This window comes from Haliaeetus albicilla, chromosome 5 (assembly GCF_947461875.1).
Source record: "Haliaeetus albicilla chromosome 5, bHalAlb1.1, whole genome shotgun sequence".
Lineage (NCBI taxonomy): Eukaryota > Metazoa > Chordata > Aves > Accipitriformes > Accipitridae > Haliaeetus > Haliaeetus albicilla.
The window spans coordinates 39,767,020-39,791,285 of NC_091487.1; the positions used below are offsets into that span (position 1 = coordinate 39,767,020).

The following is a 24,266-nucleotide window of genomic DNA, read 5'->3' on the forward strand; positions in this document are numbered from 1 at the left end:
TTTCCATTACTCCTTTTGAGAAAAATGTGAAGAATTACAGTAATTGACTCCTGTTGACAGGGCAGCAAAGTAGTTAATGAATTAAATGCAATGTTTCTAATTTTGATTGATACTGTATAATTATGATGTCAAAGGTATTTGAATTTGTATCAGGCTGTAAATCTGCATCAGACTTCTAGTTTACCCTTGCTGAGAGGAAAAAACCAACACACAGAACGACAAAACCTAGACAACCCCCCAACCTAAGCCGAATCTCCCTTTACTCGAAAATTGAAATACGATTCAATTTCAAATCTCTTTTTCTATACCGCTATTTAGCAAAAAGGTATGAGAAGGTAAAAAAGTTTCACTAGTTCAGCTTTCTTCCTTGTTAGTAGCATATCTCTGAGAAATTCTTGAAGGTCTTCATTTCTGAAAAGCAAAGATAAATACTTTCTCTGAATTTTGATGGCAGCAGCAGCAGAGAATCCCTTGACAGCCCTCCATGCTCTTCTAGGGTTTTTTCTTTCCTAATAGCCTTAGTCTGACTGGAGATCTTAGAGCCTGAAGGTAAAAGGCAGCCTTCCAAACTACTTGAGCTGTTCTGTTCTCACTAAGAAGAAATAAAACTTCATTTACCTAAAAGTGAAATTTATGGAGGAATACAAGAGATCAGATCATTCTGGCAGTGACTTGTGAAGCAAATGTTCTTTAGCTTGACAAGCTGAGCATGAAAGGATACACTTTATTAGGATGCAAATTCTATGTATGTGATTCATTTGTTGTGTAATATTTTCCTGCATCTTTTGATTATTAGAATTATCTGTGTATTACTATGTAGAGAGGCTTTATTAATGTGTCAGAAATAGTATTCCACTGTTCACCAGAGTGAAAGTCAAGGTGGCTATAATTTCAAAGTTTAGTAGGAGTTTATATACCTTCTTTTATAATAAACAACTCCAATTTTCCTAGAATAAGGGACTTCAATTCTTACTTTTTATACAGCTTTTTTTTTTTACTTGTTTCTACATCACCTTCTTTTCTTTTTGCTGTGTTTTTCAACATTTCGCATTTATTGTTTCAGATCCTCCTTTTTTCTGGAGGTTCTACTGCCGATGAGTTTTATACCTCTGTTTGATACTTCATCCCTACCTGCCTTTCTGACCCAAAAGAATTTGTGCCTCAGTGAGCTTCAGGAGCAGCTGTCTTGTGTTTTAAGAGTAATTTTTAGAGCTTAGCTGTGACTCTGAGTGTGCTGCTTCTGCTTGCCATATAGGTTTGTGCAAGTCAGCTGGCTTGGTGCTTTTCAAAATCCTGCCTTGCCTGTGTTTCTGATGTGTATGAGTAATAGCCATTAGTGCGTAACAATCATATAGTTGAAAAGATGTATAAGAATGGAGTTTACTTTCTAGTAATGTTATTTATCAGTTTCTGGCATTCAGCATCTTCAGTGACAGCATACGTCTGGCTGGTGATGAAACTTGGAGCCCTGCGAAAGCTTTGTTTGGAGGTGGCCTTTCCGGACTACTGCTCTAGGCTGTTCTCTGTTGTGGCAGTGTACTGTGGGTGCAGGAATTGAGTCATCTGCTAGGAACAGGGCTTTGAAAATACCAGCCCAAACACTGAAGGGAATTGGGTGCTGAAGTCCTATCTTCTTGTGACTGGGGTTTGCAAAATAACTTGCAGGCTGGTGTCCAAAGCCATGGGAGCAGCAGCATCTTCTTTTCCATGCAGTGCATCATCTCATGTTTGTTGAAGTTCATTGGTGAAGCTTGTCCTGGCTGTCTTCATTCCTCTGGTAGTAATTACAGGAACAATCAGCTAACGCATGTACGTCAAAAGCCTTTTGTTCTTATTATGAAGGGAAAGACAGGCCTATTAAAAATATTTTCATTGGTTTATGATGGCACAAGAACACTTTACGTAGACTATTTAGAAATTATAATGGGTATAGGTGGTGCCTTCCTAAAGAAAGCAGGATATTTCCAATGATGCGTGTTCGTTCTTTCTTTTGAAAATCTGGATTAGTTAATAATCCTGAAAGGCCTGCTCACTTTCCTTGGGGGATGAATGGGCTGAAGGCTGTGTGGGCTAGGGAGGAAAATGGTTTTTTTAAGTGTCTATGAGAGAGAAGCATCTGAACTTCTTGTGGCTATTTTTACAGCAGTTTCGAATACTGTTAGATTCCGCTGAGAATAAATGCTAGTTATTCTTAGTGATGCTGAAGAGCGTTCTCTTTCCTTTTCTTTTTTTGAAAAGGCTTTGGCTACAATTTCAATACTTCCTAATGCTATTAATTATATAAGGCTTCTGAAGCCTTGGACTGCTGTTCTGCAGGTGACTTGCTGCTCTATGAAAACAGCTTTTGCAGGATGTGGCAGAGAAGTGGGGGAGGTGAAGCATTCCTTGGGTAGGTGGTGGATTCTGAAATCAGGGGGATGAATCTGCAAGGACTCCTCATCTTGCTTGTAGTACTGCATATTGACATCTGGAACATAGCAAACAATCCTTTGAATTCTCTTTAAGTTACACATTTTAGTTCTTTCAAGGGTGATGTAAGAAAATAGCCTTTTTCAGTAAAACCAAGTTCTTTCTTCCCTCCCTCCTTATGTACGCCTACACCAATGTTTTTTCAGCTCTGCAAGTGTGTTTTTTCTCACTCTCTCTGCTGTGTAGGCGGCCTTCCCAATCACAATTGAGCTTCGCAGGCAATCTTTAAAAAAAAAAAGAAAAAAAAAGAAAAAGTTGTCTTTACACAGCAGGTATATAATTTAAGACCAAAGAAAATGGAGAGTTCTGGGTTAGAATTATGATGCATCTTAGTAATGCTTGAATAGGTGAAGAACTTCACCCTAAAGAAAACAAGGAAAATTTTTCTTGATCAGAAGGCCATCACCTGCAGAAATTATTTACCTTCTGTGCAAATGACTTGCCAAAATGTCAGTAGCAATCACAAGCAGATAGATTTTAAACCTTTTACTTGCTTCATTAGACTGAATTATAATTGAACTTTTCTACCCCAAAATTACAATGTGACTACTTGAAAGGGACAGGTTCAGTTGGTTAGTAATATGAAAGTTAAAATGCAGTTCTTTCTGGAATGTTACCATATTTTATACATGAGTTCAGTTCTCTGTACCTTTTGGAAACTGCTTTTGCTGCACTTGATGACCATTTTTTTGTATACTGCAGCTCTTTTGATAATGCTGCTCATTTTTCCAAGCTCTTAATTTCACACAGTATTTTGTAAATAAGCCTAAACTTCACTTGCAATAAAAAACCCAACTCTGAAAGCTATATTTTTAATTGCTTAAAGGAAGATAGCAGTATTTACTTTCTTGAGCTCAGTTGATAATGCTGTTTGGCACTTAAAAGAATTTTGGTTGATGCTAATGTTCTTGCCAACAGGTATTCAAGCTTAACTCTGTCTTAGAAGTACTGTTGAGAGAGTAGCAAGGGGTGACTTGAAATTCTTTGCTTATCAACTTATCAAATTTCAGAGATCATTTTAATAAAATAAATAGCAATTGTACCATGATTTTATGTGCAGTTTATGCTGGTATTGCAGCTGAAAGCGGCTGTCCTTGTCTGGTTATCCTGACCCATACCTTTTCTGCCTCATGTCAGGACAAGTTCTTATGTAGCCGTGCAGTGAACTGGATTGGGGAAAACCAGGTTGGAGAAATGATCTAGGTCTTTTCCTCCAGTCTCTTTATTTAGAGTCGGATTTTAATCCATCTCTTTGATATGATTCACCACGCGTCTCCTCTTAACGCGTGAGCTTGGTGGAAGTCGAGGAGGACAAAAATTCATTGGTGGTATGTGCTCTACCTCCAGCTTTGCCTCTGCGGAGTTCTCGGGACTGCAGCATAAATCTCCATGGTTACATCTGCTTGCCCAGTCTAATTTTAGAGGGCTCCTAACATCTACAGTTGCAAGCCTTTTGTAGCAACAGACAGAGGTCAGATGTTAAGGCTAATGCTGAAACAATACAGATTTTATTACAGGACCTGGTAAACAGGAAGGACCAGTTTCAAGACTTTTTTCCTCCCTACTCTTGGAGACTTAAGAGGACTGCAGTTGATGACTTAGATAAACTCATTCCTGCTCTTCCTTGTGTTTGACAGGCTCTGTGTTGAGTAGTGAGGAGAAAATTGGGCCACAGCACTGCTAAATGTCCCCCTTCTCTCAGGTGCAACCAAATGTTTGTTTAATCGCCAAATGCCTGGCAGAATGTGTTCTGGGAGAAAATAACTTGGTTCAGAGAAAGGGTGATAAAAGAAAGGTTGGGATTGTTTTAGTGAGAAACTTCTTACGCAGGCTTTCTCAGATGAGTAAGTTCGCTGCAAAAACTTAATAGGTTCACGGTTTTATAAGTCTTCACGGTTGCTTCTGGCTTCTTACAAGCACAATTTCCACAAAACCCTTTACCTTTTGAAAAAGATTTCACCTGTTTGTTTCCCATTCAAATTTTGTTCGTACCCATGGTCTTTCTAGGTTTCAACTGTGGTGTTCCATCTGAAGCTGGTCACGACAGCCACCAGGAGTTTTTGCTAAAGCTGCACGTGCCTACCTTCTCAGGAGTTTGGATGGGTAAGAGTGCACGCTCCGCTTCCTCTACCATCCGACAGACAGCTCCCCTTTGGAGTAGCACTAGTTGCCACAAAAATCAGCGTTGGCTTTGTGACTGCGGATAGCACGTAGTGTTTCACACAATACAAAAGGGGTGGTCTCCAGCAGGATGGTTTATCCGGGTAGGCTGGCTGCCGCCGAGTGCCAGACTGTATCTCAGTCTGTCGCTGAACGCATCTTCTATATGCGAGAGCTTTTTTCAGGAGGGAGATGCAAGGGGACTAGATGGCTACTCCCTCCCCCCTTTCTACTAGGTATTTGTAGAAGTCTTCGTAAAAGCGGGTTGGACTCTGTTCAGACTGTGACAGAATGCCTGGTTTTGTCACATTTTCTAAAACACAGTAGTTCTTGTAGGTGGTTTCTTTTAATCTACTTGTGAAACTAAACTTGTAAGGAAGAAACGGATGATTATTCTGAATGTGCCTCATTCTTGAAAAGGACTGGCTTTTAGTACATGATCTATCCTTTCACAGAGAAATATAATATGCTTTTAGGGAGTCTGTGTAAAGATAAAAAGGATGCTGCAAGCGTGAGATGCTGCCGTTCTGCCCATGCAGCCTTGCCCTCTGTCTTCTATCAAATGCAAGCCCTTTGCAGGTGTGTAATGACCTGGTTCAAGAAGGCATATCAAGAAGGTTGGAAAGCTGTAGCGTGTGGTTTTGGGGGGTAGGGGGAGGAGGGATAGGGAGCAGTGGTGCTGGTTTTGCAGACATGGGCAGGGGTGGATTTATTTTCAGGTGGATCGGCTTCCTGAATTAACATGTTGCACAAGCTATAGTGCTGCCTGAAGGGAGGTGACCAGAGTACTTGCTAGGGACCGGACCACAGGGAGAACAGCATTAAGATCTGAACTTAGATCAGTTTAAACTGATTTGCAGCCAGGCAGTAAAAACACAGCCCCCTCCACTGAACAGATTTTAATGATCTGTTTATTAACAAACGTTGAAAGCTATAGGTGTAGGATATGCAAAGGAAGTCCAGTCTGGAAGTGACAAGCAGTGTAATAAACATTGCTACTAAAGAAAAATACCTCCCTTGTAACATCAGTTCATCAGTCTGTGGGATGTCTACAGAAATAAATATGTTTCTTATTTGAGAGAATCTGCCCTGTAGTTGTTGCAGTTGTTTTGGACAATGTTGTTGTATTGAAAGTGTCAATTTAAATCTGTTCTTCCGAAATACTGTCAGTAAAGCTGCGTTGTGTTGGCAGAGGACTGCTTAGCCTCTGAGGTTTGATTTATTGTAGCAACAAAACCTTTTCTTCAGAGGACGTATGTATTGGAAACAAACATGTTTGTTTGCGGATCTAGAGATGCCCTTGGAAAAGGCTGTTTTAATTATTTTATCTTTCCCCTTGAGTCGTCTTACCTTTTCACTTGGCACTATCTTTAGTGTTGATTTTTACATGCAATCGTTATTGTGGTTTTCTTTGATATGCAGCTCTCAAAGTTACAGACAGAGGAAAAAATGTTGTGTCCATCTCCTTCCCACCACACCATGCAAAAGTGTTTTGTTTCGGTTTTGCAGTGTGTGGTCCCAAGAGACACTTTTTGATCTTAAACACTGTAGTGGGGCATGGACAGTGAAAAAGGGCTGTCTTGAGTGATGAAGTAAAAGCAATCTCTTAGCTATTCATTTAACTTACTAGTAGAAAGTAAGTGAACCAATTTTCCCCTTGCTATGTTTGGATTCCACAGTTTGTTTTTTTTGTCATATGCTTTCCATAAAGAATGTCCACATAATTAAAACTGATTTTGGCAGTGATGGTGTCACCATGTTATATGACTGAAATACTTAACAAAGGTGGTAAGTTCCTTTTTATTATAATCATGCAATTTTTGTTCACTAATGGAAATTGTTTCGCAGTGGAATTTTTTAAATTGTTAAATTCCAGCTCGTAACAAATCTTTTTATACAAACTTATATTTAAAACTTAATTTGTTTCCCTAGTAACATTTCTAACTGTTTATGAACTCATAAGCTCGTGGTCCTATAGACCCTGTCTTGTTTACTGAAATTAATGAACAGATTTTACAGTTGGGAGTTAAATGTTTTAGTAAAGCATATCCCTGTTAACATATCCCTGTGGTTTTTTTAGAAATAGTAACGTGCTCCAATAAAGCTGATTTTTTGCTTATGTTTCAAATATGGACTCTAATTGGATTTGTAAAGATATTTAGGCACAAGACAGCAGCATGAACTTAGTTTTGTTAGATTCCCCAGATTCTTCTGTTAATATTGACAGGATGAAACTTGTAAAATTCTGCATACAACTTAGCCTGAGACTGCTTATTTCTCCTTGACCTGCACTTAAGATAAAGTGGAGGACTGGGGGGAGGGAAGAGGAAGGGATGGTCACTGTGCCTAAGTGGCTGATGTTGACCTTAAGTTATGTTTTATAAGATAGCATTTAAAACTGCTGGTTTTATCTGTACTGTTGTTTGCCTTTTGACAGGTTGAAGCCCCGTGGCTTTGTTTATCACTGGTAATAAGGCCTGGTTGCCTGGGGTGGAGTTGGGGTGGAGAAGGTTTTGCCTGGGTGATCCTTGCTCTTTCACAGGGACATGTTTAAGAGTACATACATAGTGCCGTGCTCCCTGTAATGGGAGATGGCAGCTGTATGGGTACCCTTTCTCTGAATGGCTGGGAGGAGGTGTACAGTGTTGTGTTCTCTTCTTGCATTTTACAGGTTTTCATCTTTTTGCAGAAATTTCCCAAAGGTTTAGTTGGTGATTTGTACAAAGGGTTTCTTTTATTAGGGTTGTGTAGGTCTGTACAGCTGTTCCCCTAAGGAGTCTGAAGAAAGTTAGGACACCCCCCCTGCAATTAGTGCTTATAGTCTTGGCCTCATTATAAAAACAAGGTGTTGCTTGAGGAGTGCATGTATGTATTTTGTATGCATACATGTTCCTGTGCATGCATGCACGCACCTGAGAGACAAAGGGAATAGGAGTATTAGATGCTGTTGTTGCCAGTCAGCAATTAAGCACCACGCAGCCACTCGCTCCCCCCTACAGTGGGATGAGGGAGAGAATTGGGGGGAAAAAAACATAAAACTCGTGGGTTGAGATAATGACAGTTTAATAGGGCAGAAAAGGAAGGGAAAATAATAATAGAATATACAAAATAAGTGATGCCCAACACAGTTGCTCACCACCTGCTGACAGATGCCCAGCCAACCCCCGAGCCACAGTGCTCCCCAGCCAGCTGCACCGGCTTATATACTGGGCACGGTGTCATACGGTATAGAATACCCATTTGGCTCCTTTGGGTCAGCTGTCCTGGCTGTGTCCCCTCCCGGTTTCTTGTGCACTCCCAGCCTCCGCTGGCAGGGCAGTATGAAAAGCTGAAAACCTTGACTTAGTTGTTGCTAAGCAATGTTTATACTAAAATATCAGTGTGTTATCGACATTGTTCTCGTACTAAATTCAAAACACAGCACTATACCAGCTACTATGAAGAAAATTAACTTTTTTTCCAGCTGTAACCAGGACAGAGGATAACTACAGTTATTATCTTTAAATGGAAAAGAAATAGAAAGTGCTTAGTAGTATATTTTTACCTCCTTCTGTGTTTAAAAAACAGTGCGGTGAATTACCAGAAGTTGGCATGTGATAGTTGGGAGATTATTTAATGTACTCTAGAAATGGAGAATTGCAGTTGGACCATTCAGCAAAACTGGATAATGTTCTTAATAGCTAAATATGTCCATTATAATACGAAATCGGTGTTCATGAGAAAAGTCTCACCTTCATCTCATTGTTTATGAGGCTGAAAGAATTGCATACTCAGAAACTAAGTGTATACGCGTGAATGAAAAGAGAAAAGCCTGGATCCCATTAATTTTTGGCTACCTGTAAGCTGGGGAGGGTTTTAGGCTTTGATCATGGTTTTCTTGGTCCAGAATGACTGAAGACTCAGTGGTATGGATTGTAATGATTCATGTTCTTTTCTGTTAATGGGCACGTGTCGACTAGGCAGGCCAAGAATGAGGGTACATATGCTATGTCTGCAAACTTCCCAATTTCAAAATGGTTAGGCACACCCAAGTTAGCTTTAATCTAGCTAGCCTGCATTAAAAAAGATTGCAAGGATTTAACAGCATGGATTTTAGCATAGCTTCTTTGAGATCGTTGGGGAGTTTGGCTGCTTAATCATTGCAATCCTATGCCCTGGAAATTGAGTGGGTTTTGTAAAACTCATACTGTTGAGTTCCGTAGCTTGCATAAATGCGGAGAGCTGTTGGTAGATTAAACACATATATTATTCTATGTATGAATTTTTCCTAGTTTTACCTTTAAAATGTGGGATGTAGTATAACTTAGAACTAGTTAACTATGTACTTAGTACTACGTATGATTAGAAATGTACACTGATTAACAAACAAGATGTTTTCTGTAGTTGATCTTGCTATATTAACATTTTGTGGGACTGGCTGGTGAAGAATGAGCAACCCTGGTATTTTGATTTTCTGCATGGCTCAGCTTGCATATTGCTAAAGTACAATATGCTGTGCTTAAACTTCAATAGCAGCAGATTTACGCAGTTAAAATATTTTTCGTTGTTGCAGGTTAGTAATAAGAATCAGCAATTAAATCTGAGACACTGAACAGAAGTGGAATCTGTGAAGCAGGAAAAAAAAGTAAGTTCATGGGCTGAATTAAATAAACAAAACCACAAAAACCCAGACCAAAACAAACCAACAAAAACCAAACCACCACCACTCCCCCTCCCCCCCAACCCAACAGAAGGGAACCCTAGAGTAGCAAAATTGGAATTAGGCACTGTGAATTTCATTCTTGTGCTGCTCTTGGCTATTAGTGTTATTTCTTTGCTTTGTTTTTTACCTGTAGAGGGAAAATGCTTGGTTCCCTTGTAAAGCGTTTTGAGAACATATGCAACTGCTACTACTACAACTGCATTGACCATTAGATTTCCTAAATTAATGCTTCAGAACAGATACACCAAGGTGAAATACAGCTTTTTATTTGGAAAGCATCCAGTTTCAATGAGAACATTTCTGGGAATTTGGAAATGAGCAATTCTTAAATGATTCCATCTATCTGAAAACAAAAGAAGCTTCGTTTCTAGCCTGAATTTGTTTAGGTGTAGTTTCCAGTGACTGGTGGTTCTTTTATATCTCTGCTTGATGAGAGATCAGATTCCTTCTTTCTCTTGCTCTCTATGTTCCTGTAGGCATTTTAATTTTTTTCCTCCAGTTTTTCAGCATCCTTCTTGACCTGTAAAATCAAGAACTAATTGCAGTTTCTCTGTGCCGAGCAAAGTAATGTAACTGCTTTGCTCTCTTATTTGGTATTCTTGCTTGTTTAAACATTAATGGATTGCGTAAGATTAGCCGCCACTACGTGTTGCAAGTTGTCTATTGCGTACAGATTCAAGGAAGCTAACTAGTAAATTGGAGTAGTGCACAGAGCTGTCACCTGTGAAGATCAGAGTTCACACTTTCCACTTGAGATCGGAGATCAGCTTGCTTTTCAGTCTAATTGTATTCACTGCTTATGCATAATGCAAGACGACAACTTAACTCTGCTCCATTTGATGAAAGATAAAGATCAGTGTCTACTAGACAGCGTGATGCTAGTTTTATAGATCCCATCAGCATGAGCCATTAGTCATGTCTTTTTATGTATATAACATAGCATACATGTATACACACATCATAATGTGAATGATGCTGTGTAATTTTCGCATTATCATAGAATACCAGGTTGGAAGGGACCTCAAGGATCATCTGATCCAACCTTTCTTGGCAAAAGCACAATCTGGACAAGATGGCCCAGCACCCTGTCCAGCCAGATCTTAAAAGTGCCCAGTGCTGGGGAATCCACCACTTTCCTGGGGAGATTATTCCAGTGGCTGACTGGTCTCACTGTGAAAAATCTTCCTCTTGTGTCCAATTGGAATCTCCCCAGGAGTAAGTTGCACTCATTACCCTACGTCTTTTTGATGTGACTCCTTGTAAAAAGGGAGTCTCCATCTTCTTTGCAGCATTAGTAGTAATGCAATTAATAAATAGCGCTTCCTCTTAACTTGTATAAGGTTTTTTAGCATGTTGCTTCCTCAACTGGTTGTTGGGCCAATCTGTTTACTTGGTCCTGCACACTTGGAATTGTTTGGAAGCTTCTGGTTGTGTAGTTGTGACACAAGAAATGCTGGAGAAGACAGATCTTTTTCTTTTTTTTCTTCTTTGTGGTTTTTTTTTGTGTGTTGTGTGGTTTTTGTTGGGTTTTTTTGTGCGTGTTTTTTTTGTTTTTAAACCAGCCTTGTCAGTACTGGTGTAGCATGGCTCCTAAAGACCTGGATTTCTTTGCGTGACAGTCATACTTTAGGGGAACAGCCACACCTCATGGGAACAGCAACTGCTGTTCTCGCTTCCTCATACTGTTGTGCTCTTGGTAATGTGTTTGTAAAGCCCATAGCCCAGAGGTGCAGTAAGTGTGTGTATGTATGTGTAGTAGTATAGATCGGGTTTTTCAGGGTATGAGGAAGCACTGAATAACCATTGTTTAAACTCCAAATTAAGTTTAATATTATTTTTTCTTTGTGTTCTGTTTTCTTTTATTTTCTTATTCTTTTCTTTTTTCCTTTATTTTCTCTACTGCTTTTAGGCATTTATTTTCTTTAGCATAACTTTCTATTTTTATTCCTCTTTTCCTCCTTTCTAGCACCCATGCTAGAGCTCTTGGCAGAGGCTGGCTGAGGAGGAAGGATGAAGCTGAGAACCAGCGTACCCTTCCTTCCTCTGAGAAAGGGTAACTGCTGCTCTAGCCTCTCTTCTCTGAAAATGGGTGGCTGTTGGGAGGAGGTTGTTTGGAAAGAGGATGAGCTGCAAAATGACTGGGGCCTGAGCGCTTTCCCAGCTGGGATTAATTTGGAATCAGAAGTTTGTAGCATTCTTTAAACATTTACATGCTGGGAGGGAGTGAAGGGAGACAGGCGTGTGTTCTTTGCGAATCTTTGCTCCTTGCATCTGTCCTTGACTATAAAAGGGAAGCAGAGGTAGGTTTGGTAGATTTTGAAAACTTGAGGGAGAAGAGCAGGTAAAGGCAGTGGCTATGTAATGTTTTGGCTGTGGAATTAAGTTGTGGGCCAAGCGTGTTCTCTTGGATTATTCTGCAAAGCAGTTGTCATTTCTTCATTAGTAAAGGCTAATCTGGGTGTTTTAGCTTTGGTTTTATTAACATGGCTTGGAAATAGAACGGAATGTTGAGACTCAAGACCATCTTTATAGATAGTGGAAAGATATTCAAAAGAGCAGGTTAAATATTTGGACAAGTTGGATGCATTTTCTCATATGTTAAAATCTTAACTGTGGCCTTTCATCCAGAAATCCAGTCTTACAGTTAACTTACTGTATTTGGTCAAATCCAAGTTCCCTCTAGCACGCTGGTGCTGCCTCTGACAGAGCTTGGCAACAGATGTAAATGGAGAAATATAGGACAGCTTTATAGCTGTGGGTTTAAGGTCTGGTGATTTCTAGGTCAGGACTTCCTGTATCAGGAAATCTAGTACCTTTTGCTCTTTGTTGCCTTCCTCTTATTCTTTATAATTCTGCAGTAGCTTTTTTTAATTGGGAAGAGCAGAATTGCATTTGGTACCAAAGGCAGAAATTTAATACAGTGGTACAATAAAGGACTGGTGTTCTTTTCAGAATAATTCCTAATGCTGTCTATGGCTGGGTTTTGTGGGCTTTTTTTTTTCTTTTGGTGAGCATTGGCATATAAATTGATGGATACAGATATCTTCATAGTCTTCCTATGCTGACGCCAGATGAATAATACCTCTACTGACATGTCCAAAGGCATGCCTACTGCATTTTTATTACCTATTTTTACTCTTACTCCATGTTCACCAAATAATATGGCTCTTCATTTTTCTAGGATAGCTATGCAGTTAGGTACCTTCAGTCCATAGGGACCCTCAGAAAATGAAAAAAAAAAAAAAAAAAAACCAAACCAAACCAAAAAACCACCATGGTCTCAGTGCTCTAAGGACACTTCTGGAATTGTTCATCCACAGAGCAAAGAGGATTGTGGCTGACCCTCTTCTAACATTTTTATATAATCAGGATTTAAGCTGTTTTCTAATTTTGCCTATTAAATGAAAATGGAGATTTAGCCTTTCCCTTAAATGAGTGAATTCTGAAGCAAATCGATGTAAGGAACCTTTTGAGACCCTTACAGCTTTATGCTGCGTGTGGGAAATTGCAAGAGTGCATTAATACATACTTTGAAATTCTGATATGGAAGGTGTCAACAAACATCACCATTAGACAGAATTTTAAGGTGCTACAAAAGCTGCTTAGTCTTCTATAACCTACAAAGAACTACAGTTACTGGTTTTGTTTTTTCCTGACAGACTTTTTTTTTTTGTTTGTTTTGGCCATAATTTCACTCTGGCAAAAATATGAGAAGTTTTCTTCCTTGTTTTTTGGTAACCTGTAGAGAACTGACACTTTTCTCTTCCCTTTTTCGAATAGAACCAACCCTTGAGGCCAAGGTTTGGGTTTGGTGCTTCAGCTATGAGCCTTATAGAGACTGCTGCCTATTTGGTCACCTCAACTGCAAATACAATTTACTATAAAACAATTTTATTCTGTGTTAATACCTATGCAGTGATTGTGCTTCGGTTCTAAATTGATCAGTGAGGCGTTGAAATAGTACCTCTTGCTTGGCATTCAGATTGTCAGTGCAGCTCAGGATCATCCTAACTGTGGCCAATATGAATTTAAAAATATCTTTCTTTCATGCTTTTTATTTCAGCTGATCTGTCTAGGCATAAAACATAGTTTTCATCATCTTCTTATTTAATCTGTATTTGCTTGCTTTTTTACAGTTTAGCTTTGTGGCTTACAGTATTAGTTTATTTTTAGCACAAGTGCACCAGACCTGCAATTTCAGATTTTGTGTTTGAAAAACAGCGTTTGTACAGTAAGTACTTCTGACAAGGAATTGCAGAACTATATTGAAATATTTTATTAGTAAGTATTATAAAAAATCAGAAACAGCCATGTCAAAATGTTTTTGCATTTTGTGGTAGAGGAGCATACATGAGTACATTTGGTTTCTTTTCAGTTTCATTTTACCAAAATGCAAGGTATATTAAAACATAGAGGGCACAGAGATGTTACCATGTATCTTGTTTTCGTAAAATATTATACTTCGAATTACACAAGAAGGTGGTGTTTGGAGAAGTCTTGTTCCTGGTTTGAGCAGCTGATAAGCTCATTTATATCTCCAATCTAGCCAGCCCCCCATGGACACCCACCCCTGCCCTTTTTTTTTTTCCCTTCTGTTTTTTTTTTTGCTGCTCAGAAGTAGAGGAATCTCCTGGGATTTTAAAGTAATGGTGAAAACACTGGAGGTAATGTCCTGTTTATTTAAAGTATTTATTGTAGATTTTGAATCTGGAGCTTTTATTCCTGTGGTTCTTTTTTTTTTTCCTGAATCAACTATTTTATTTTTTATTTCAAATAACAAAGAATTCCTTTCAACAAGGCAGTGTTTCTGAAAGGGGAGGGTGTGGGGGAAAAGGGGCATCTTTTTTAACTGGAAAAAAACCCCCAACATTGCACAGATTTGTTTTATGAGGTGCTGCTTAGAAGGCAACAAGGCAGGTGTCGTGTTTTGTGGTGGTGATGTTTTTGCAGTGTTGGTTACCGTGCCATAGTATGGAGGTGCCAGTGTTCGTGAAAATCCATACTGCTGTTAGTACTTCTTTGCTGATGCAGTTCAGTTACTGCCAGGCACAGCTTGCCCTTTCAGTCTTTGCTTTGCAGAATGATAAATGTTGCACACTGTGTCATCGTTTTACAGTAGCTCTTCATTTGTTATGGTCAGGGAAACAATAACCTCACATTCCTGCATTTTTCCATGTGGCTCTTTATCATGAAAGTATCCTGCTTGTCATGCTACTGACTTCTGTGCATCTCTAATTAAACTCTTACAGCCATTTAAGAATTTATGAGAAAGTAATTCTGTAAAAAGTTTTTTCCTGCAAAGCCATGGATTGTACACATTAAAATGTACCTGTGTTCTAGCGTATATTCAGGATGAATGTCCAGGATGCGTTATTTGACTTTGTAAATATAGACAATTCAAATCGGAAGAAAAAATAATTGCAAGGTGCTTTCTATTGTAGCTTCAGGGTTTGGGAGTACATTGTCACAAAGGTGAACAAATAAAATATGTTTTGATTTGTTCTCTTATTTGGTTAAGATATTTTTGATAGGGGAAGTCTAAAACAAACAAAAACCGTAGTTTCTGTGCTGGACAGAAATACTCTTAGTTTGCATGTATGTGCTATTCTTTAAACATGCTTTAATGTTGTCTAGGCTTTCCTACCGCTTTCAAACCTGCTGATTTCTGTCAGTTTGATGGATAGATACAAGTCTCAATGACATTAAGTTCCAAATGGTTTGTGCAAAGTGGTAGCTTGACAGGAGAGAAATCCAATGTATTGCCCTGATGGGGTGTGCAGTGTGAGCAGTTCTTGGGGAATGGAGCTAAAAGTATTAAGTTGTGGAGATGAAATATGCTTTGGAGCATAGGGCACAAAATCAATTAAGAAACTGAGTTTTACTAGTCTTTGTTAGTCATGATAGACTTATTTTTATTACTTTTGTTTTTCCTTTTACCCTATGTTCACCAAATAATTTGGCTCTGCTTGTAATCTAGTGTTGCTCTAGGATAGCTGTGTAATTAGTATTCTTACTAATGGCAAATGTGCATCTGGATGATCTTGGAGATGCTTTGATTATATAGGATACTCTTTAACAACAGATAAACAAAGTTCCCTCAAATTTTGGCAACAAGAGTCATGTTGGATGTTGATTTGAATAAAAACACAAAGAAATTGCAAATTGTACTGAAGATGCAGAGGCTATAGATATGTCAGGTAGTAGAAAGATATTTATATGCCTTCTCCACCTCTCCATGCTATGCAGATCTGATGCTTTTTAAACAAAATCAACAGTTTTACTTGTCTGTAACAGTAACACTCTATGTTGTGAGTTTACATGAATCAAAGACGACCGTGAGTGTTAGATAGTGCTGTAAATTCCTTTGTTTGTCAGGGAAAGTACTTTGTATTATCAACTAGATTTAGTAAATATTTTCTTAAGTCCCTTTTATTAGTCTGAAAGTTTCAGCAGTGTGTGTTTTAGTGTATGAATTTTATTGATAGGAGTATACATGGTGATGATAGATCTGTCACAGGCAAGAACAGGAGAAATCTCAACATTGTTTACCTTTATCATAACAGTACGATCAATATAAAATGTAACACATAGGCCAATATTTTGTGGTTTTCATATGAACTAGATGGTGCTTCTTGTATTTGGACAGGTACAGACTTCTAAATCCACTAATAAACTAATTTTTATTTGTCAGAATGGGGTCTAATGTAAAGTCATGTTTATTCTGACAAAATACTTTGAAAAAGAAGCTTAATCACCCCTACCCCTATCCCCCCAAACAAAAAGCAAACAGCAGTCCTATGGAGTTTTATTGATGATACTGTGAGGCCTCTGGCTAATCTTATCAAGACTGAAATCCCTCACAATGATGTAGGATTTCTTTTCGGGACTTCAGTGGATGTTTAGACAGCTGTTTATTCTCTAACATGAGTATTTTCTTCTTTTTTTTCTTTGTGTTTTGTGGGTAAGAGGGTGGATTCTTAAAGATTTACCTGATATGTAGAAAAATTTTTGTCTAAAAATGGAAATGTTAGACCAGGAGCCATGAGCTTGAAATCATACTACTGATTTGACACAGATTAATAATACTACTGTTTCTTAATCATTGGTCTCTCCATATGAAGTGTTTTTTTGCCTTTTAGAGGCATTGAGGCTTCACAAATTTCTTTCTTGTACTTGGGAGCTGGTGGTTATGAAGTCTTGTTGGTGAATAAGATTGGTGTTGCGATATGTAAGAGCTCAGCACTGTTTGTTCAGTCTCACAAGTTCCCAAACAATAACAAAATATAGGAGAGAAATACTTTAATAATTTTCTGATGGAAAATGCTATGTTAGGAGAGAGATCAGCCTTCTCTAGGGCAATGATAACATCATCACTTCCCTATTTTCCATAGCATTTATCTCCCTTCAGGTGTAATGGTGCCAGCCTGTTCAGGTGGATGTGGTAAGTTGTGGTGGTAACTTGTTTTGTTTTACCATGTTGTTTTATGTTTTTTCTCCAACTTGTTTGCTAGATTCCTGATGTTTTTTCTGTTAATGCAGATGTAAGGCAAAAGAGAGATGTTAAGAAGGTTTGTTTTTAGAACTTTACAAAATCTATGGTACACACCAAAGAGATAATTGGGGTGTTTTGAGTTCTGTTTCTGAAAATATGTCTGAATGTATCTAGTGTATCTGAAAACACTTCATTCTGTGGACAGTGTAAGAGAAATAGCGCTCTTCGTATGTATGCCAGTGGTTACCTTCTTTCCTCTTGCAGCCCTGCAGGTACTCTTCCTGTGAGCGGAGGAGTTTTGCATTCCTTCTCGTGCGTGTCTGTTGGACCCAGACTTCATGGTCTAGTTTCACAGATGATTTAAAATAATCCTGGAGATGTAATCAAAATGTTGTTCTGTCCTTCAGCAAATATTTTCACATGATATATAAGGAGTCTTGGGTTTTCAAACTGCTTTTTTATGTTATTCTGGCTTTTAGATCTCTGAACTAGTAAATATGCATACATACTTTTAAAGGAGAAGGGGAATGCTGTCCATTTTTAGTTTTATGGCCCTTAAGTGTGTGTGTTTGCCACTTTGTTTCGATCTACCGGTTAATAGAAGCTAACTTGTGTATGTGAACAACTTACTAGTATTAAATTTCTGGCAGAAAGGAATGTTGATGAAGGAATTGCGGGAGGGAGGGTGGTGGTGGTGTAAAATCTAAACAAGAGTTGCTGAAAGTCTGAATTCTTTAAAAGGCTGAAAGGTGGTGTCATACTTCGGTATGTGCTGTTGACACTTCAGCTCTGATAGATGCTCTGAGTCTGTCCGTACTGATGTAAATACATGTCGGTCTTTGAAGTATGAGTTGGAATATTGCTGTTTCACAGGAAAGCTGAAAAATAAAATCAGAGCTAAAATACATGCGTGATCAGAGCCAAAATAAATGTGTACATACACAACTATAGGTAAAGTTTAAATTCTTTTATATTAAAGGTGTAAACACAGCGTATGACATCAGCTGGGGTCAGAATGTAACTACTTTCTACAAGGAAAAAACCCTCACATTGAAACTTGGTTTAAAATTGTGACTGTTTAGAGATAAATTGCCAAATGTGAAAAAGCAGTAGAATTAGCAAGGGTATCAGCATTACTGTGGAATGTATAATTTTTTTGGTAACTGCACTGATTAATTCTATGTAAAGTATTTCATGTTAGTTTTACAAGAAGACCAAGAAAAGAGGAGACTGAAGTTGGGAGGAATTTTTCTATTTTAGGAGGGTCGAGATGAAGGAGAGGAGAAATCTGTTCATGTGCATTGTCGTTTAAAAGTAAGTCACAAAAATGAGTTTCTACATGAAGACTGCTTTTTTTTTCCATTTACTGTAAACACCTCTTGGAAAACCAAATATTCGTAACTGTATTAAGATGATGAAGTTTTGTTTTCAGTTGCTGTCAACCTGTTTTTAATAACCATAGAACCAGATTTTAGGATCTATTCCTTAGATGATCTGTGTGGTATTTCATAGCGAGGACAATGGTGTTGAGTAGACTTGAAATACTTACTTTAACTTCTTGTGCTCAGTAGTCTCAACACCTTGCAGAATGATACTTGGCTTTCAGGAACAACATCAGGTTTGACTCTTACTTAGTCTGTGATCCAGTACAGCTTCCCAAGTTCTTTTCTGCTTGATTACTCTTTAGATGGCCAATTCTGTGTGTGTGTGTGTGTGTGTGTTTTATTACTTTAATTATCTCTTTCAGTCTTAGAGCATTTTGTTTTGCTTTTACCTGCATGGAGTTTTATCTGGTCAGCTTTAGAATCCCTGATTTCCCAAGCTCACCTGGAATCAGGATTGTCTCCTCCATACTCCTTGCAGCTCTTGCCACCCAGTTTGGTGGCATTTGTGGATTCTTTAAGGGGGCCTCTGTTTGGTCACCCAAATTAATAATGAAAATACTAAGCAAAACTTGCTGCAGGTCAAGTTCTAGGTGGACTGGCCTGAAATGCTTTGTTTTTTATACTGAGCCACTGCTTTAGTTCTCTGAAAGCAAATTTTTCCAGTAGTTACGCTTATCTCTACACTGATTATTTTGGATCTACGTCTCCAGGTCATGTTGAACACTGTCGTGTCATTTACACTACAGCTGCTGCTTCACTAAGACATGTACCGAAGCGAGAATATTTATTGGGTTGACGTGGCTTCCTGACTGTAATTTATCTTTCTCCTCTAACTTAAATTGATTTTTACCCTTCTTCTTTTTCCCCAGCAATATATCCAAATCTTCCTAAGCATCAGAATTACATTGTCTTGCCATTCTTAAGTTGTCTCCCGCTTTTTTACTGTTGTTAAAGGACACATACCCTGTTCCATATTGCTCTGGGATCTCCTGTGTTTTACTAGCTCTCAAAGCAAATCAGTAATAGTTTGGAAAATATTTAGACTGGTTATTTATATACTCTAGTACACATTATTGTTAAATAGCTGGATTAAACTGTGTGTTAATTTTTCTAATTCAAAGATCAGGCTTTTTTTTAAAAGGAGAATGTATTTTTAGTGTTAACTTTTGCTAACTTTCTTGCTGTTTCCTTGTGGAGCCCTAGACCCTAGAGTACTGGGGTCCCTCATTATCTAGACCAGATTCTAAAATTGGCTGGCGGTGCTATGTGCTACCACAAGTTTACTCGTCTCTGTAGGCTTTTATGGCCTGGGTGAGATCCAGAATAAATGTGGGCTGTCCAAGCCAGCATGCTATTGAAAAGCTGCCATTAAATAATTAATTCTTAATGAATTTGAGAGCAGTGTTGGTATTTTTCAAAATTAAAAAGGTAACACCCCTCATTTTTTGTTGTATGTGAGTGTGATTTGTAGCCCACCACCCCCAAAAGTATCTTGCAGAGCTTTGCTGGACTGGTATTTCACTCGGGAAGGCTTGGAGGGAATAACTAATTCTGTGTTGGTATTGCTAACCACCTACTTGCGTGTATGATGTTTTTCTGCAGTTCCTATCTGGGCAAGACTAGAACTGACTTAAAGGTCTTCTTGCCTGAGTCAGAACAGTATAAAAGAGCGCAGAGAAGGAGGTTCTTGGCTTGCAAAGATATAAAAAGCCAGACAAATGAGTGGCCTGTGTGACTATTTTTGTTGTACTATATCTGTCATTTGAGCAGACTTGCTGTAACTTCAGCAGCTTACAGTATGGCTAGGTGTTTTATAAATGTACACTGTAATACAGATCTTGGGACTGTCTGGCTGATAGGTCTCCCCATGTGATGACTGGAACCACGCAGTAAAGGACCATAGTTCAAAAACTCTATTCAAATAGCCGTAACGCAGCTACATGTGCTGAAACCTGAAGCCATGGTGACTGGAGACTATCCAGAAATCTCTAATGGCTCTTTTCCTAAATGATGGCTGTTTGAGAAATTTCTTGTGTGAATTATGGAACCAGTATTGAACATCCTTTGCTGGTGCTGTCAATTACACCACTCAGTACGCTAAAAACCCGTACTCCAAGAAGATGCTGTATCTCTTTCCTTATTTATTTCTATGAAATAGGCTATCCTAGTAAAATCAAGACATTAAAGAGCAACGGAAGACAAACAGATGCAAATTCAATCTGGTTCAGTATTGTTTTTCCATGCAGGTTTTCTGATAACTTCTACTTGACACATAGGCTTCTGTTTAATCTGTTATGTCTCGGAAGGTGTTTTAAGTGCAAAACAAGTAGAAAATAATTCTAAATGGCTGGAGGACTGAAAATGTAGTTGTGCAGCAGAGTTTTACATTAGTTTGCCTTTTTTAACTGGAAAGAAAATTTAAGGATATTTGCTAAAAATAAAAATTGCAAGACCTAAACCTACAGAATTAGTTACTGACCTTAGGAAAACGTTGCACTTTTAAGTGAAGGTTGATTTTTCTTTTCTATGTTCTTTTCCCCATCATTAGTGGACTTAATCTCACTTATGAACAGCTGTTGAAATAATAAATCCTGCTACTCAAATTGTAGTCATAGTTGTTCTGTTTTCTTGAAAGTCCCAAGCAGATTTAAAAAGCAAAACCAAAAACCTCAGCTGGTAAAGCCATCAGAGGATCCAGTAGGCAGCTTACACAATGGAAGTTGCAAATGGAAAAAATTATGACGTTAAATAGAACATCCTTAAGTTTGGCCTACACATTAATTCACTGCTTTTAAGCTGGTGCTCCCTTTGGAAGGGGTGGTCCTGGCTTCCCCCATCTGCTGATTTGATGGTTGTTTGAGGGTCTTTCACCCAGGAGTAGTGGGAGAGGTTGGGGGTGTGACATCTGTGCACAGCACATGCGCTTGTATTGCCTTGTTAAACACAAGGGGCCTCTCTTAGATGTCTTGATTAGTCCACCTCATCAAATATTTCATGGTGGGTTGTGTTGCAGCACTGGTTCTGATGTGTTTGGATAAAACTGTCCCGCACAGTATGAAGCTGTACAGTTTAGTCCTTGAAACTGTTACGTTGGGGGTTACTATTTAAAAGTGATCCCTTTCTGAGTGACTCTGATGAATGAGGGTAGTGTATCTTGAGTTGGCTGCCTACAGCTGTGTGCCCTGTCCTGCCCTGCTGAACAGGAGGTGGAGTTGCTCATTAGTCAGTCCTTAATCTGCTGAGGTTCGCAGCCTGGTGTTGGAAGGCAAGTCTGCATTGGTGATGGTTTGCCTTAAATGCCGTTCTGGAAATGTTAGTGTCTTGAGTCATTGGTCAGAGCTCTGGGACTTGCAGTGCTGGAAAAAAAAAAATCAGTATTTTGTTTAGCTTAATCTGCAGTTATTTAGGTGAGTAGCTCTAGTAGACCCATCAGTTGGAACTTACGGAGGGGCTGTTGCACTGTGAAAGAGCTGTCCCAATTTAAGCCCTTTTTGTCAAAGTCTTCTAGCTTGGACGGATTTCACACACTCAGTTTAGGTTTACTGTTCTGGCAGCTAAGTTTGCCGAGGGACCCTCATTTTGTTTCGCTCACCGTTTGTAACACCGGCCCCACTTTCCAGGGGCCGGTAGGGCACCTGAGCTTACCCCAGTGTGCCTGAGTGTGTCTTCTCCTCGCATCACTTTTCCTCTGAAATACTGGCCTCCGTGAGCTGTGGGTCTCTGAAATGAGAGTGCGGGGACAATCTGTTCGGTACTGGTAGTGCTGCCTGTGTTGGCATCCAGTGCAGCGCAGAGGGAGGAAACGACTGTGATTCAAATACCACAGGGCTGAAGAACAGAGAGGAAGGAGAAGATGCTAGGCTGGGAGACAGAGGGCTGGGCGCTTGAAGGGGAGGAAGGAAAGACTGTTAAGAGCCAGAGACTGTTTAAAAGAAGAAAGGGGAAAGAAGAAGAGGGAGGGAACAGGACAAGGAAAGGTGGGAAGAGTTGATTTATAAGCAGCGAGTGGGAATCGGTAACAAAAGGAGGTTCTGAGGACAGGGAAAATGCAGATAATTACTTGTTTGGTTTTAAAAAGTCCTGGATGGCTTGGACCATTCTTCTGTGAAAGTACTGCTGTTTGGTACTGCCGAGATTTTGTGGCCGATGCTATCAGTGGAAGGTTCTTTTTTTCAGGAATATTGTTCTTCAACTCATTGGCTCTCTAGATCTCAAATTAGTTAACTCTGAACAGGAATGTTTTATCTGTATATTTTGTTTAGTCTTGTCTCTATTTTACCAGCTGCTGCATCTTTGAAGAGAGATTTCCTGTGCCCTTTTTCAAATGCCTGTGGTATTTCCACGAGGAACCACCTTTCTGTAAGTGGAGGTCTTTTCTATGAACATAAAATTCATAATATGAATTAGTTGAATGCATCAATAGGAATGTGGGTGTGCAGAGAAGTCTGAGCAGTTTAAAAACTGGATGGTTTTAGTACATAATATGGTTTTCGTGATTCATAATTGAGAATAATGATCGATGCTCAGGGGAAGCTCCTTTTTTTTTTTGCTTTGGTCATTTGAAATGAATAGTATGCTTGTATTATAAGCTTAGACAGTGATAATAAAAGCAGTACTTGTCTCTGTCAACATTTGTGAAAAACAAGTCTCTGGAGATTTCTGAATGCTTTATTTAAGGATGAGAATAGTAAATCTGTCCTGTGTAGTGTCTGGGTGAGCTGTCTTGTATCAAAACATTATTAATTAATTTTTATACTTTACAGCTGTGTTTTGGGAATAAGTACTGGAATGAAAGCCAAAAAGCTGCACTCTGGATTGTAAGAATCATGTTGGGGAAGAGTTAAGGGATTGATTTATTTTTCTGGTTTAGAAATTTTGAGCAGGAGGAAAAGGGACGGACTTGAGCTGCCTACTTAACTTGGTTTGCCGGCAGGCTCAGGACTAGTTAGGTCATCACAGGAGTACGGCTAGCCCGATCTCTACAAATTTCTGGGTATATGGAGGCAGACACCCAGTGAGATCTTCCTTTGCACTTAGATCCATTATTAACATTGAATTGTGGAAGTAGGAATTTACTGGGATTGCTGAAGAACTGTGTATTTGCTGCTTCAGATATGAACAGTCTTCACAGCTTCTCCCTTCTAGAAATACTGATTTTTACACTCTGGATGCATTGTATATAATCAGTTCCTTAAACATAGTGTTTTGTCTTCACTTTGTTCTGAAACTCATAGTGTAAGATCAGCAGTAGTCAGTAGCTACTGAGATGGTGTTTGCAGTACATGGTACAGTATGCTTATAAGAAAGCTCGCTTCAGCTTGAGTAAGAGGAATTGTGAGAGTTTTCTCCTCTCCCCAATTTAGAAACGTACGTTTTCAGGGAAATTAACAGCTTCACCAATAGCTATGTAATAGGAATTTGTGGGGTAAGTTGACCCTTAAGTGTATTTTGCTGTCACAAGGAGACATTCCTTTGAGTGTTGTAATGGGGGCTAGTTTCAATTCAGTTGAGCCACGAGTTTTCTATATACATGTTCTGTATTTTGCTTTTTCTCCTCTAACTTGGAAGGCATGGACAAGTTCTTAAAATCTTTAGGGTATAGTAAACTTTATTGAAAATGTCTGTAGACTTAAATTACAGCTAGTGGTTTTGCATTACAGGTAAGCAGTACCCCAAAAGACTGAAGTCTTGTTTCTGCCCCTCCTCTCTCTTCCGTTCCTCTCCCTAGCTCTCACACGCAGCATAAGTTCATCTGTTGCATCATCTCAGCAAAAAAAGACTGATTTAGTTTTTGTTACTGGATTGGTTTTCTATTGCTTTGGAAGCTGAATGTGTCTGTAATGCAAGGAGATGACTGTAGGCCAGAAATAGAGAAGAGAGGAACAGAGGAGATGGGAGGATGCAGTCTCCCTGTTCCTGGCAGCGGCAGCCCATCACCTGCGCTGAAGCTGCAATGTTAAACTGCAGCCCCAGGCTTGCCGTGGCCCTCCAGCTCGGTCCCTGCAGGCCCCGTAGATGTCAATGTCTGTTTTGTCCCTAACACAGATTGGATAGATCA

The 24,266-nt window shown here is 39.1% G+C and overlaps 1 protein-coding gene across 15 annotated transcripts in view; it reads left to right on the top strand.

The window, feature by feature from the left end:
- Positions 1-24,266, top strand: part of SIPA1L1 (signal induced proliferation associated 1 like 1) — a 233,218-nt gene that overhangs the window by 69,990 nt on the left and 138,962 nt on the right. For 5 of the 15 annotated variants that reach the window (XM_069784285.1, XM_069784269.1, XM_069784284.1 and 2 more), the window contains one exon: positions 22,491-22,567. The exons of 2 other annotated variants lie outside the window; for them this stretch is intronic. The gene's annotated coding sequence lies outside the window, so the exon portion shown is untranslated. Of the gene's footprint in view, positions 1-4,476; positions 4,573-9,181; positions 9,254-22,490; positions 22,568-24,266 lie in introns of all 15 variants that reach the window. 8 more of the 15 variants (XM_069784272.1, XM_069784277.1, XM_069784274.1 and 5 more) reach the window with 6 other exon arrangements.